Here is a 13524-nt window from a genome sequence, read left to right on the forward strand (position 1 = left end):
GGAAACAAGACCTTTTCTACATAGAGAACACTTATGAGTAATTCTGTAATCTACACTGGGACCATCCCCAGAGCTCCCTTTTTTTTTGGGTTTTATGTGGGATGACAAAAACTCTTATTGGCTGTAAACAAATAGATGGGGAAAGGAGTGCTAAAAATAAAACTTAAAAAAACAAAACAAACAAACAAACAAAAAAACACAGAAACCACCATGTGTCTATGATGCTTCTCTCTCTGGTGTCTTGAATTCGATGAAGCTGCAGTCCATTATTGTTAGAAAGAGTTAATGGCAGCAGAACTCTGTTGACTCTGGGAACTCTGCCTGTCTGTGGGGCTTCTTGAAGCAGCATGGCTATGGACTATGTGCAGTTGCAATGTGGGCTTCCACACTGCTGCCTAACCCCTTTTTGTCTAAAGGCCCCCAGAACTGCCAAGCTCAGGGAAAGGAACAGCTGGAGTCTAATATATCTGGGTATGTCAGTCAAGATTTCCTTCAAGAGTACTCTGTCTTTTCTGTGGTGAAAATTTCAGTGCTGGTCATATTTGTATTGCTACTTATCATTTAATACTGTATCAAAACAGTTCTAGTTCTTTGTCTACTTCTACCCTTCAGACTGCCCCTGGAATCCTGAAATACTGATAATGAAGTAGAAAGTCTGAAGGAAATGCAGTCAGTGTGGGTAAGAATCGTAAAATCATAGAATGACCAAGGTTGGAAAAGACCTCTATGATCATCCATACCATCAGTCCATCCACCTACCACCAATATTGCCCAATAAACTGTGTCTTTAAGTGCTACATTTACATTTTCCTTAAACATCTTTGGAGATGGTGACTCCACCACTTCTCTGGACAGCCTGTTCCAATGCATCACCACTATTTTGGAGAAGAATTTTTTCCTAACATTCAACCTGAGCCTTCCCTGGTACAAAATGAGCCATTCCCTTTAGTCCTATCACTAGTTAAGTGGGAGAAGAGGCTGACGTCTACCTCATCACAACCTCCTTTCAGGCTGTTGCAGAGGGCAATATTGTCTCCCTTGGGCCTCCTCTTCTCTAGACTAAACAATCCCAGGTTCCCTCAGCCTGTCCTCTGGACTTGTGATCCAGGCCTCTCACAGCTTCTTTGCCCTTTGGACACACTCCAGGGCTTTGATGTCTTTTTTGTTCTGTAGGGCCCAACACTAAACACATTAGTCAAGGCGCAGCCTCACCAGGGCTGAATACAGAGGGATGATTACTTCATTGCTCTTGCTGGCAACACTGTTTCTGACACAAACTAGTATGCCACTGGCTTTCTTGGCCACCTGGGCACACTGCTGACTCATAAGAATATACAGATTCAGGCCATCCCTGGTGGTGGTTGTCTGACAAAGGATGGCTGCACTCTGCAGAAATCTCCCTTCTGTCTCTGGGTAAGTTTCTGTCCTAGCACATGTCTGTGCTTTCCATTGAAGGGTTCAAAGTAAGTTGGAATATATGCCGTGGCCTTATGTTTTGATAAAGCAATCTATGTAGGCTAATTCAAGTGCTTTTTTTCTTCTTCTTTTTTTTTTTTTCTTTTTCTTTTTTCCCCTGAATAAATATCAGTCTTTATCCATCTGAATTAGTCATCTTTATTGCTTGGGATATTTGTGGCGTTAGAGTACAATTTGTATGAAAAAATGAAAAACAGTTATTCAACAACATGGAAAAGGAGTTAAAGAATAAAAGCATCATCTCAACACTGCACAGGAAGAATACATTGATAGAATTCATCGATCTACTTGCAACCTGGCCATAAAGCTAGGACAGCCTTTTATTCTTATGTACAGATCACACATTATCCCTCTGGGTACTTCTCGTGTCTGTTTTGTAGCTTAAAAAGTGGGGCTTATATCAATAGAAGTGGAGAAATTGAGAATATTTGTGAAAACCTCAAATACTATTTTCTTTTTTATCTAAATTAGTTTTTCAGCAACTGCTGAAGTGTCACCAAATCAAGAACAACGTGATCTATTGCATAAAATGGTTAATCAGGGGAATCTTATCAGCCTTTTACTACACAGTTAGCTCTGTAGAGAGCCTTCAGTGGGGCTAACTGCATGCTAATGCAATCAAAGATAAGGTGCTCAACACTGAAAGCTGAAATCTCTCAAGTTTAATCACAGATAAGGGATTGTGGTTGAGAACATGGTTTGTTCTAATGTTAGCCGATTTCTCAAATGTTAAATCTTGAAGATAACACTATGCTATGCTGAAACTCTTGAATGGTTTAGTGTTGTGATTCACTGTGCTCCTGTATATCTTATCTATTTAACTTGTCTAGATTTCCTTGACACTTATAGATGTCTTTGCTATCATTTCAAACATTTTTCTTCCAGACTCAGATGAGCCCCAGTGCTTTATTTCTCTGTAGTTAGCATTTCTTCTTTCTTGACCTTCAAATGGGCTCTGAGAATGAAATATTTTCCCTGCCAGTTCATGGTTTTTTCCACTGTGAAAAAGGAAAAATACTTAAATTTAGTTAGTTTTCCTCTTCAGGGTCAAGTCTCTTTCGTCTCATCATTTCCCATTCAGAACTGACTTTTTTTATGATCATGACAGAGGGAAAATTCTTAGTTTATACATGCTTAACCGTGAGATAATGCTTTCAGGTTGAATGGGTTGATTGTAGTACTGATTGTACTGATACAAACTGTTACAGTTATTGTAAGAGTTAGTTAAAAGACCTTATTTTGGGCTATTACACTCTTTGCTTTCATACTGCGTAAATTTTACTGTGTTGACAGAAACTTTCCATGTCTGATCTCTGATCCAACTTGGTTTTATTTTGAAAGCTGATGGAAAGCTCCCCACTGGTTCATGCTCCGTCTATTTTGCATGAGCAAAACGAGGGCAGCTATTTATTTTTGTCCCCTGTGTCAATTTGTTTCTATTTGAAGCTTTTGACAACAGTGTTCTGCCATCTTAGAAATGTGAAAAATACTGGATTATATTCTTAATAGCCAGAAGTAATCCAAAGGCGGATTTATTTGGCTGGTGGATGGTTATATGCCTTTACAACTACTACTTTCAAGCATAATGTCTAGTTATTGACAACTTGGATAGTCTTCAATGGAGAAACAGTTTATCGCAAATGAGAGTGATTTGGTTTGAATTCTTCAGTTAAGTTCAGTCTAGGCACATATTGGAAATTTTTATTTTTTATTTTTTTGCATATGAAAACATCTATAGTTTTCATTACAAATTAAACATAGAAGTACACAAATGTAAAAGAAGAAAGTTACATAGCAAGTAAGTTATGAAACGTGGCAAATTTCTCTTTGCTTCTTTCTCTTTGCATTGTTAATGACAGAGTACATTTTCACCTCTTGCCTGGACTCTGAAATAGGAGTTTATCAAGGTGCATCAGTATATTAAAGATGTAGTTATGGGTTCTAGTCTCACTGCTGTGAGAACTGGAGACCAACAGTAAGGAAATATAATTCACCAAGAAATCAGAGTAACACTGAAGCTACTGACTTCATGAACAACAGGGTCCTTCCTTAAGGCCTTACAGGAATTGCCTTGTTGTGACCCGTTAATCAGCAAGCTGTGATGCTTTAATTCAACCAAGAAGAAGCTGTTACAAATGGCCAGTTCTTTCTGTTATCCTCTGGGGAAAAGGTTTATTACTGCAGTTTTGTTTTGGAACATTGGAATATATGTATTATTTTGTCTTAGGGAAGGTCCGTCAAAGATGTTTGCCCTTTACTCTGTGCTGAAGTTGAGATTTACAGTAATTTTTAGTTGTATGGGAACAACTCTGATTTTTGTGCCAGAATCTGTGAATGTTTCTTTACACTTCAGGGTTGATGCCATTTGCTTGTAATAAAGAGACTATCCTAGTGGTACCCACGGTGTCATTATGTTCTAGATAAAAGTCCAAGGCAAAATTTCTTTTTCAAGATTCCTTCCTGATAACAGTAGATGCATAGGCTAATCAGCATGCCATTCTTTCTTCAGTAAATACCTATGAATTTTATATGAAATGGAATGATATGATTTAGGTTGAGTACAAGGAAGAAGGTTTTTTATGATAAGGGTGGTGAGGCACAGGAATAGGTTACCCAGAGTGGTGATGGATGCCGTATTCTTGGTGACATTCAAGGACAGGCTGGATGGGCCTCTGAGCAAACCTGATCTAGCTGTAGTTGTGCCTGTTCATTGCAGGGGAGTTGGACTAAATGATCTTTAAGGGTATCTTCCAAACAAAGAGATTCTATGATTCTATGATTCCTCCTTAGAAGGAAAGGCTCTGGATCCTGGACTGGCCCACGCCAAGACAGGTTTGAGTGATATAATTTTTTCAAACTTACAGCTCTCTCAAATCTTCTCAGCAGGCAAAATCAAGCCTGTGCTGGTGACATTGAGTGTTTTGGAGAAGTGATGGGTGGCACTGTGGGAAGGGATTGTAAAGGCAACTATTAGGGGCCTGAAAAATCCTGACTGGTTTCAGAGATCTCTTTTTTCTGCCAATCTGTTTCTACTCGTGGTTCCACACAATCATGTTTGGGATTAACAAGAACCTCTACAGTTTACTCTTCTTCCAGTAGTGAACCTTCCTCCTGTTTCAGGGTAATAGGGCTACTCTGGGACAAAACTGGAACTCCCAGAGAACAAAACTTTTATCCTCCACTGTCTTTAAAAAAACAGGTACTGTATCTTTGAATAAATGTTGCAAGCTCTGATGTTTGTAAGAAGAGTAAGACCAGGCTCTGTGCAAACAGGCAACTGTTTAGGCTAGAGGTCTAAACCATAGACATATAGTTATGCTCTATGTTTGCCATGGAAGACAGTCTCCATCTCCGTGTGTCCTAATGATGAAAGGTTAATGGGACACTAGGATGGAGTTGGACACATATCTAAATGTTATTGGTTTACAGCATTGATTGTCTTAGTGGCGATTGTTTAACAAGCCAATACAATGATATTTTCTTGTTACCTTTCGACTAATTAAAAGAACTACTGGGTATGGATATGAGGATTTTTAAAAACCCGCCATGATATAATTAATAAATTATAAAGATTGGAAGAAAAAGCTCTTAAGAGAAAGAATTTAAGGTGAATAATAAAATATAAAAACATGAAACACTGTGGGGAACTAGTGGGAATAGATGAAACAGAAATCAGTGTATTTTCCAAAGTATTAAAAGGATTTATCTTCTTTATTGCTAGTAACATTCTGTAATGTTAGCTGTATTTGGAAAGTCAAATCTTTCCTTCTTTAAATGTCTTTATGCTTCATGTACGGATTTTTGAACCATCTCCATTCTGTGAAAAACAAATAATTCATGTAAGAAGGATTCTGACATGCAGAATGGAGTTTGTCTAGCAGGATGGTATGGTGCAAAGGCACAAAGACATTTGTCAGGATAGGCAGGATTTTTGTCAGAACTATTTATTCACACAAAAAAAGCAGTTTTAGTTCACTTAAAGTATTCATTCGCTTGGCTTGTCCTTGTGCAGTAGTTTTGCTTGAAAAACGACAATGAAGTTTCAACATTTCTGATACTTTTTTCCATGTCTCTACATTATTGGGACTTAGATAATAATGTGAGTTTATTGCTGTTGACAAAGTTGGAAAGGAAGAGATAGTTCTTGTACTCACCCTTGTGTGTTAGAATGCCTGTGGTTACCAGTGTTCTCTTGGAAACCAGCAATTGAAATTCTCTGACTCAATGAGGGCTTGAAAATATTTCTCAGGAAGTGGGGGTAGTCCTTAGGGGACATGGCATAGTCTAGGTACAGTCAATTTGTCCTTCAGTGGGAAACTGAAATTGCACATAGAAAGATCCTGAAGGCTGACTGCTCATTTCAAATTTTTGATTCTACTGGCTTCTGTAAGCAATTTTCTAAAAAAGAGTTTCTTTCTCCCAGTTTTTGTGTGTGTGTGTGTGTGTGTGTGTGTGTGTGTTTTGTTTTGTTTTGTTTTGTTTTGTTTTGTTTTGGGGGGGGAGGGAAGGAACTCACATTAGGTTGAAATAGAATTCTTTAATATACTTTTTTTCCCTAACAAGTGGAAAATAATTGATTGTCCTCAAGACTCCCAACACTGTATGGTAAAAGTGACAGATATAATCAGATTTGAAACAGTTTCACTTTCATCTCTGATTTGGTTAACCAGGAATTGTCACCTTACAGAAACCTGATACAATACAGACATAGAAGTTCAGCAGTGTTTTCCATATAAACAAAATTTTGCAGCAATACCTTCATTGCACGTATCAAAATATAAACATATAATAAAAGCCATCTGACTCTAATTACACTTCAGAAAGCACAAATAAACAGTTTATTTTTATTTGCAAAAAATTAATGGAATAAACGGTAGACAGATATTATTCAGTGTCTTCAGTGGAAATCACGTAATAACAACACAAACATATCATTTTCTTGAATAACTTAAAGGCCAAAGAAACCGGCATTTTCCATATGTAAGTAAATCACCATATCAGTTATTTTCATGGATTATCACTTGAAAGAACAGAAAAGTAGTAGATACATTAGGTAAAATATACTGGAGAGCTCAATAATATGTGAAATCTGCTTGAAAATGTAAATCAAGTAGAACACATGAGAAGTTAGGAAAAGAGTTAAAAACAAAAAGAAACATAAAATTGGCGCATACTTAAACAAACAAATAATTTGTTGATATTTGGTGATACTATCCTGATTAGAAACAAGTAAGCATACACAGAGTCTTTTTGTAATAACTCCTGATTTTTTTGTCCTATAAGAAGTCAAATTCTGCTTTCATTTATAGTATTTGCTATAACTAGCATAAGGAAGCTTTAACTAGTGTAAAGAAGAATTTTTTTCGCCATATATTTTGTACAGTAAGTAAAACCAGTTCTCCAGAGTTTGAGTGTCATTTTGTAATGCAAATCTCCAAAAGATTTGATTCAATTGGTATTATCGTGCTTCTGAGTCCCATTGGAAAAACAAAACAAAACAAACAAGCAGTTCATTATTTCTTCTAAATGGAAGAGCTTAACTTTCAAAAATGAATTTTCCAGCAAAATTTTCAGTTACATGTTAGAAATTGAACTTTGTCTACTTTAAATTTTAGTGGGCCAAATTCCCTAGATCTGTATATGTTTAATTCAGGATAAGCAGCTGTGTAGGAGAAAGTAGTTCATCTTCTTTTGCTTTTCTTAGTTTTGGAATAGTTTGTGAAAATATATTTTGTCTTGGCTGTTCATTCCTATCTCTACTTCTCACTTTGTCCTTTCCCCAAACCCTTTTACTTGATACTAACCAGGTGTGAGTGATATCACTTGTCTGTATACATAACTGGCCAGTTCTGCTCACACACGTGACTTGATGAATGAATTAAATGCAGTGGGCAGACTGTAACTTATATTACCTTAGCCTTAGTCCTGGGGAATTAGGTTTGCGAACCCAAGGCTGAGCTATCGTATTACTTGAACTTATTATACAGCAGATCACTAATGCTACTGACTTGGCTCACAGGGACAAAGCCACAGAACTTTCATATTTTCTCAGTGATTCTTTCAAAGCAGTGAAATACGATGGGATTTCAGTTCAATGATGATTCAATCCAGCAGCATCTTGTTTGAAAGAGTAAGAAATTAGAACTGGTAACAAAAGGGCAAAATCATTTCACAAGGTGGAAAATTGTATTTAGATTCAAAAATGTTAAAATGGAAAAGTGGGCATTGGGTATTGGTGCCTTCAAGCAGCCAAACTAAACCCTGAGGTGTTGTCAGGTAACCTCATCAGATGAACTGCTTTATAACACATTGTCTATCTGACATAAGTTTTGGGCATTTTCTGAAAAATGATAGTAAACAGGAATACGAAAATCATATCTTAGTGAAAAATCACAACTTTCATCCCACTAACACAGATCTAGTTATCACTGGGTGTAGTATCACACATATGATTCATCAGAGTAGCGATGAAGTGATAAACCAGAACTATTACTTTCCTATCCACCAGGAACTCTGGAAAGATGGTTAGATGAGGAAGAAATCTTGTACAAATATTTTGTTCCTTCCTTCACATTATAGCAATGGAAGTGGGCACATCTGAGTGGGCTTTATTCAAACCATGATGGGAACTGAGTCTGGTCACAAGATCTGTTTCTATTAAAGATGCTGTGTTCATCTAATTCATTTCAGAATTTCAGTCTTTCATAATTATCTGAGTCACACATCAGTGCTATCCAATCCAGATGAAGGGTGGGAGAATGTTGAAACAACTTGCAGAGCTATAGCTTCCCTTTATTAACTCTTGAAAATCCTTTATTCATTAGGCTTGAATATACAAATAATTTAACTTTAACTTTGCAATTTGATAAGGAATGTATTCATTTATTATTTATTTGTTGATTATTGATTAATGTTACAAGGAAAAATTTGCAACTATCTAATGAGGTGACATCGGAGCAGTAGTTGTTAAGAACTTAAATTATTATTTTTTTACTTTATAAATAATTACTCTGCAAAGTTGTGTGAAAAAAAAAAAATGTGCCTGCATTTAATTTTTTTTTAATTTTATCAAAAATCATGGAAACTAAAATTAGATATATTAATACAATGAATCTCCTAAAAGCTCACTGATCTATCAGAAGTATCAATTAACTCTCAAGTGAATATTTCTGTCTTCCATATGATATAGTCTTGCTGGCTTAGGTGTCTCATTTGTCACTTCTGCCTCCAAAGACCTGGTTTGAACATATGGAACTCTAGGAAAAAAAAATCATGCAAATTCCAATGTGTTCCTTCTCCTCAAAACTAGTACTTACAGTTCTCACAAGTGATAAAGAAGGCCCTATTTCTCAGATAGTATTGATGTTACAGTGGGAGATTTCTTTGTAATCTCTTGTTTAAGCAGAGAAGGTCTTTCTGGATACAGAAGTATGACTTCCTTGAAGTGTTTCATGCATGGATTACTGAGAAACAGGTGGCTTTGGTAGTCACAGTTTGAATAAAACTTCAGTTGTGAATTCTTTTCAGATTTGTGATGTGATACCCTAATGGCTGTCCTTGAGAATCATTTAATCCATGCTACCTGTGCCTTGGGACTGGCGCTCTTTAACGTCTTTATCAATGATATCGATGACAGAATCGAGTGCACCCTCAGCAAGTTTGCTGATGACACCAAGCTGAGTGGTGCAGTTGACACGGTGGAAGGAAGGGATGCCATTCAGAGGGACTTCAACAGGCTTGAAAGGTGAGCCTGGGTGAACTTGTGTTGGAGGAATCCCAGGCATCCACATAGACTGGAAGGAGCAGTCCTTGAGAACAGCCCTGCAGAGAAGAACCTGGGAGTCTTGAGGGATGAAAAGTTTAACATGAGCCAGCAGTGTGCTCTTGCAGCTTGGAAAGCAAATAGTATCCTGGGTTCCATCAGAAGAGGGGTGGCCAGCGGGGACAGGGAGGTGATTGTCCCCCTCTACTCTGCTCTCGTGAGGCCCCATCTGCAGTAATGTGTCCAGGCCTGGAGCTCCCAGTACAAGAAAGACAAGAGAGCTGTTGGAGAGGGTCCAGAGGAGATCCACAAAGATGATCAGGGGACTGGAGCACCTCCCCTCCAAAGACAGGCTGAGGGAGCTGGGCTTGCTCAGCTTGGAGAAAAGAAGGCTGCGGTGTGACCTCATTGCAGCCTTTCAATACCTAAAGGGAGCCTACAAACAGGAGGGGAATCAACTGTTTGAAAGGGTAGGTAACTGCAGGATATGGGGAAATGGTTTTAAATTGAGGGAGGGAAGATTTAGGTTGAATGTCAATGGGAAGTTCTTTACAGAGAGAGTGGTGAGGTGCTGGAACAGGCTGCCCAGAGAGGTTGTGGATGTCCCGTCCCTGGAGATGTTCAAGGTCAGGTTGGATGGGGCCCTGGGCAGCCTGGTCTAGTATTAAATATGGAGATTGTTGGCCCTGCATGTGGCAGGGGGGTTGGAGATTCGTGATGCTAGAGGTCCCTTCCAACCCTGGCCATTCTGTGATTCTGTGATACTGTGAAAAGACTGTATTTCCATCTGTTGATTTGTAAAACATCTGTTTTTCTAGAAAGAAAATAGAAGATGGAGAAATCTAAGTAGCCACAGTATTCCTGGGAAATACCTGTAGGTAGAAGCAGCATTTAGAAGGAAAGAATATATTAAATTTTGAAATATTTATAATAATACATTGATGAATAAAGCTGTTGTTGAGTCCTGCTGCACCTACCACAATTTGTGACTTTTAGTAGAAAGAAATTAACCTATCTTCAACTGAATGTGACTGATACATATTTTGTTATTGCTGGTTGAAAATGAAGATGATGACTTAAAATGTTGAAGTTAACTAGAGTCTATTCTACTGCAGACTTATTATCAATCTTGTGGAGTTTTATTAGTGTTTTATTCCATGGATAAGGTCAGGTTGAGTGACTGAGGAAAAAGTGAGAAATGCGCAAGTGAAATGGTTGTTGCAATTAAAAAAAAACACAAAAGTAATGCGGAGACCCTTTAAACTGCAAGGCCTGAAGAAGGAAACTAAAAAATCTAATCCCTAGAAATCTAACTCCAGAAGAAAGAAACCTAACTTGTTCTGGGGTCATTTGATGTATGAATAGTTGAGATTAGCAGATAATAGACATTTTCCTGCTTTTTGTCTAACAACAGGAAAATAATTCAGAGTATAGACAAGCAGTATGTAGCTTATGAGTTATTCAGTTCAAGGGAAGCAAACATAAAAAGCACCTTTGAAGCTGAAAAGTTTGAATTAATTGCTTTAACTACTACCAGTTAAGATTTTTCTCACAAAGGCTTTTCTATCTCCAGGATGTATCTACACTTACTGAAGTGTAAATGAACTCACAGAATGCATCTGATCTTTCTCTGGTACTGCAAGTACTACAAGCTGTTTCCAAACTTAAGTATTCTTGTAAAGAAACTGTAAAACCCATGTCGGAATAAAAAGGGAGTTTGAAAACCTCTGGAATTCTGCTCTTCAGGCAACTGCCTGAGAATGAATGTCAAACGTACGTGCTTTTCAAGTAAGTAGAGAGCAGGACAGATGTGAAACAGATGTCGAACTTCAATGTTAAATAATACTCATTTCCATTGTATGTGTCCTACTAATCATTTGTATGTTTACTCCCTTGTCTTCATAAAAGCTAATATTAAAAAAGCCTAATGTTTACAGATTGTCCAAGAACAGAGAACATTTCCTTATTTTAGAAAATAGGAAACAATAAGCTTCATGTAATCAGGCATTGTTTAAAACATCTGCTCCTATTTAGGTCTTGGGGTATCTGTTTTACACCCTTTTAAAATTTATTATTATTATTTTTTTATGCAATAAACTCCTCCATTCGATCCTAAGTAAAATTTCTGATTTGTATCTATGTTTGTTAAAGATAGATGCACCTCAGTACAAATCTTATGAGTCACATGATTTAAGAGATCTTGAGTAAGAAACCTTGAGATTGTAAATCATAACACAAAATTTTACTTTTGTATTTATTTTATGTTGTTTATTCTGTGCTCTAGCCTTAAGATCTTGAATACTTATACTTTTCTGCCTCAGTATATGTACGAGAGCAGTATCAATATGAAAATTTTGAGTTTTGCATAATTCAGTGATACCACATTGTCAGACTTTAAAAAAACTGACAGCAAACAGTACAGTCAGAGAATGATAAAATTGTTGAGGTTCAGAATATTTAGAGACTACTAAGATTACCCCCTTACTCAAAGCAGAGTCAGCTAGAGCATGCTGTCTAGGTCAAGATCCTGTCAGATTTTCAAGATATTCTTAAAATTACCTTCATTTCTGTTTCCTGAAATTATATCTTAAAAGCAACAAAAACTTCTCAGATCAACAAGGAAAAGTAAAAATTAGCATCCCTCGGTAAAGGAATTTTGTCGTGGAGTGTTTCCTAGAATGCTGCAGCACATGCTGGCTTTCCTGTGTGTGGGCAGGAGAGATGGTGCCAAAAGTAGTTTTTTTCCTTTTAGATTGTAGAAGCGCAGTCATGCTCTGTGCATGGTGTTACAAGTTGAAAGAAAAGCTGAAATATTCCTGAGGATGTTATTAAAACATTTGCAGTAAGAAGACAAAGTCCAAACATAATTTTAAACACTTTAAAGGCTTTGTTCTACTTGTTAAAAACCTTTTGGGATCTGGCAGGGTTTTTGAAGTTTTCTGGGCTCTTCATATTACACTCAAATGATGTTTCTGGGAACAGCTATGACACTGCTTGGATTGTGGTCATGTCTTTTACATGCTCCCAAGTGTGTTTGATGCTTGCTGGTTGACAAAGAATTATTTGTGCTTTTTAATAAGAAACAGAAATATTTTTTTGCACCTTTACATCCACTCTCATGATATCTTTAAAATAAAAAGTGTAAAGTGTTTTTTTTTCTTTTTTTCTTTTAGGCATATTCTTAATATTATTATATCTCTTAAATCATAAGTCTAGTCATAAATAATATATTTTAAAATTATTTTTATTTTTTAATTCTTAAATGCTAGCTTGTTCTCTTGAACACAGCTGAGTCACATTGCAACAACACTGGTGCAGAAACAGACATCTGGGCTGACTTTCACAGAATGGTTGAGGTTGGAAGGGATCTCTGGGTATGATGTAGTCCAACCATCCTGCTCAAGCTGAGTCCCCACAGCACATTACCCAGCATTGTGTCCAGATGGCTTTTAATACCTCCAGAGAAGGAGACTCCACAGTCTCTCTGAGCAGCCTGTTCCAGTGCTTTGTCATCCTCAAGGAAGCTTTTTCTCAAGTTCAGATGTAATGGCCTGTGCTTCACTTCATACCTATTGCCTTTTGTCCTGTCACTGGGCTCTGCTGAGGTGATTCTGGCCCTGTTCTCTCAGCACTCTCCTTTCAGATACTTATAGAAACTGATGTGAGCCTGAGTCTTCTCTAGGCTGAACAGTTCAAGCTCCCTCTGTCTTTCGTGACAGGAGAAATGCTCAGACTCTTCACCATTTCAGTGGCCTTTTACTGGAACACCTCCAGAGCTTTACATCTACTGGGGAGCCCAGCACCGAACACTGTTCTCCATGTGAGGCCTCACCAGGACTGAGTAGAGGGGAAAAAGAACCCTCCTCAGTCTTCTGGCATTACTCTTCCTAATGCACCCCATGATACCATTGCCCTTCTTGGCCATAATGGTACATCGCACTTCCTTTAATCTTGTAGTATTGTGAAGCTGTGACATCTCAGTGAGAAAATTGCTATCCAGTCTTGGTTAGTCTTGAAACTCAGGCTCCACGGCTAGCGTTGAAGTCTAGCTAAAACCAGCTTTCTCTAGCACAGGGAGATGCTTCTTCAGGTGTCTTTGTGTATGGTCAAGGAACATACAGAGAGTAGTCTAGAAGCAGTCAAATACACCTGTGGCAGAGAATGACTGAATGACATGTTTTTGTTTTGATCCTCTTTCCTGTACATAAGTAATTTTGTGGGTACATCCACTGCACAGTAATATTAAGATCGCAAATTGTGAGGTACTCTAGATAGAATGCATTTTA

The sequence above is a fragment of the Meleagris gallopavo genome, chromosome Z (genome assembly GCF_905368555.1).
Source record: "Meleagris gallopavo chromosome Z, MGAL_WU_HG_1.1, whole genome shotgun sequence".
Lineage (NCBI taxonomy): Eukaryota > Metazoa > Chordata > Aves > Galliformes > Phasianidae > Meleagris > Meleagris gallopavo.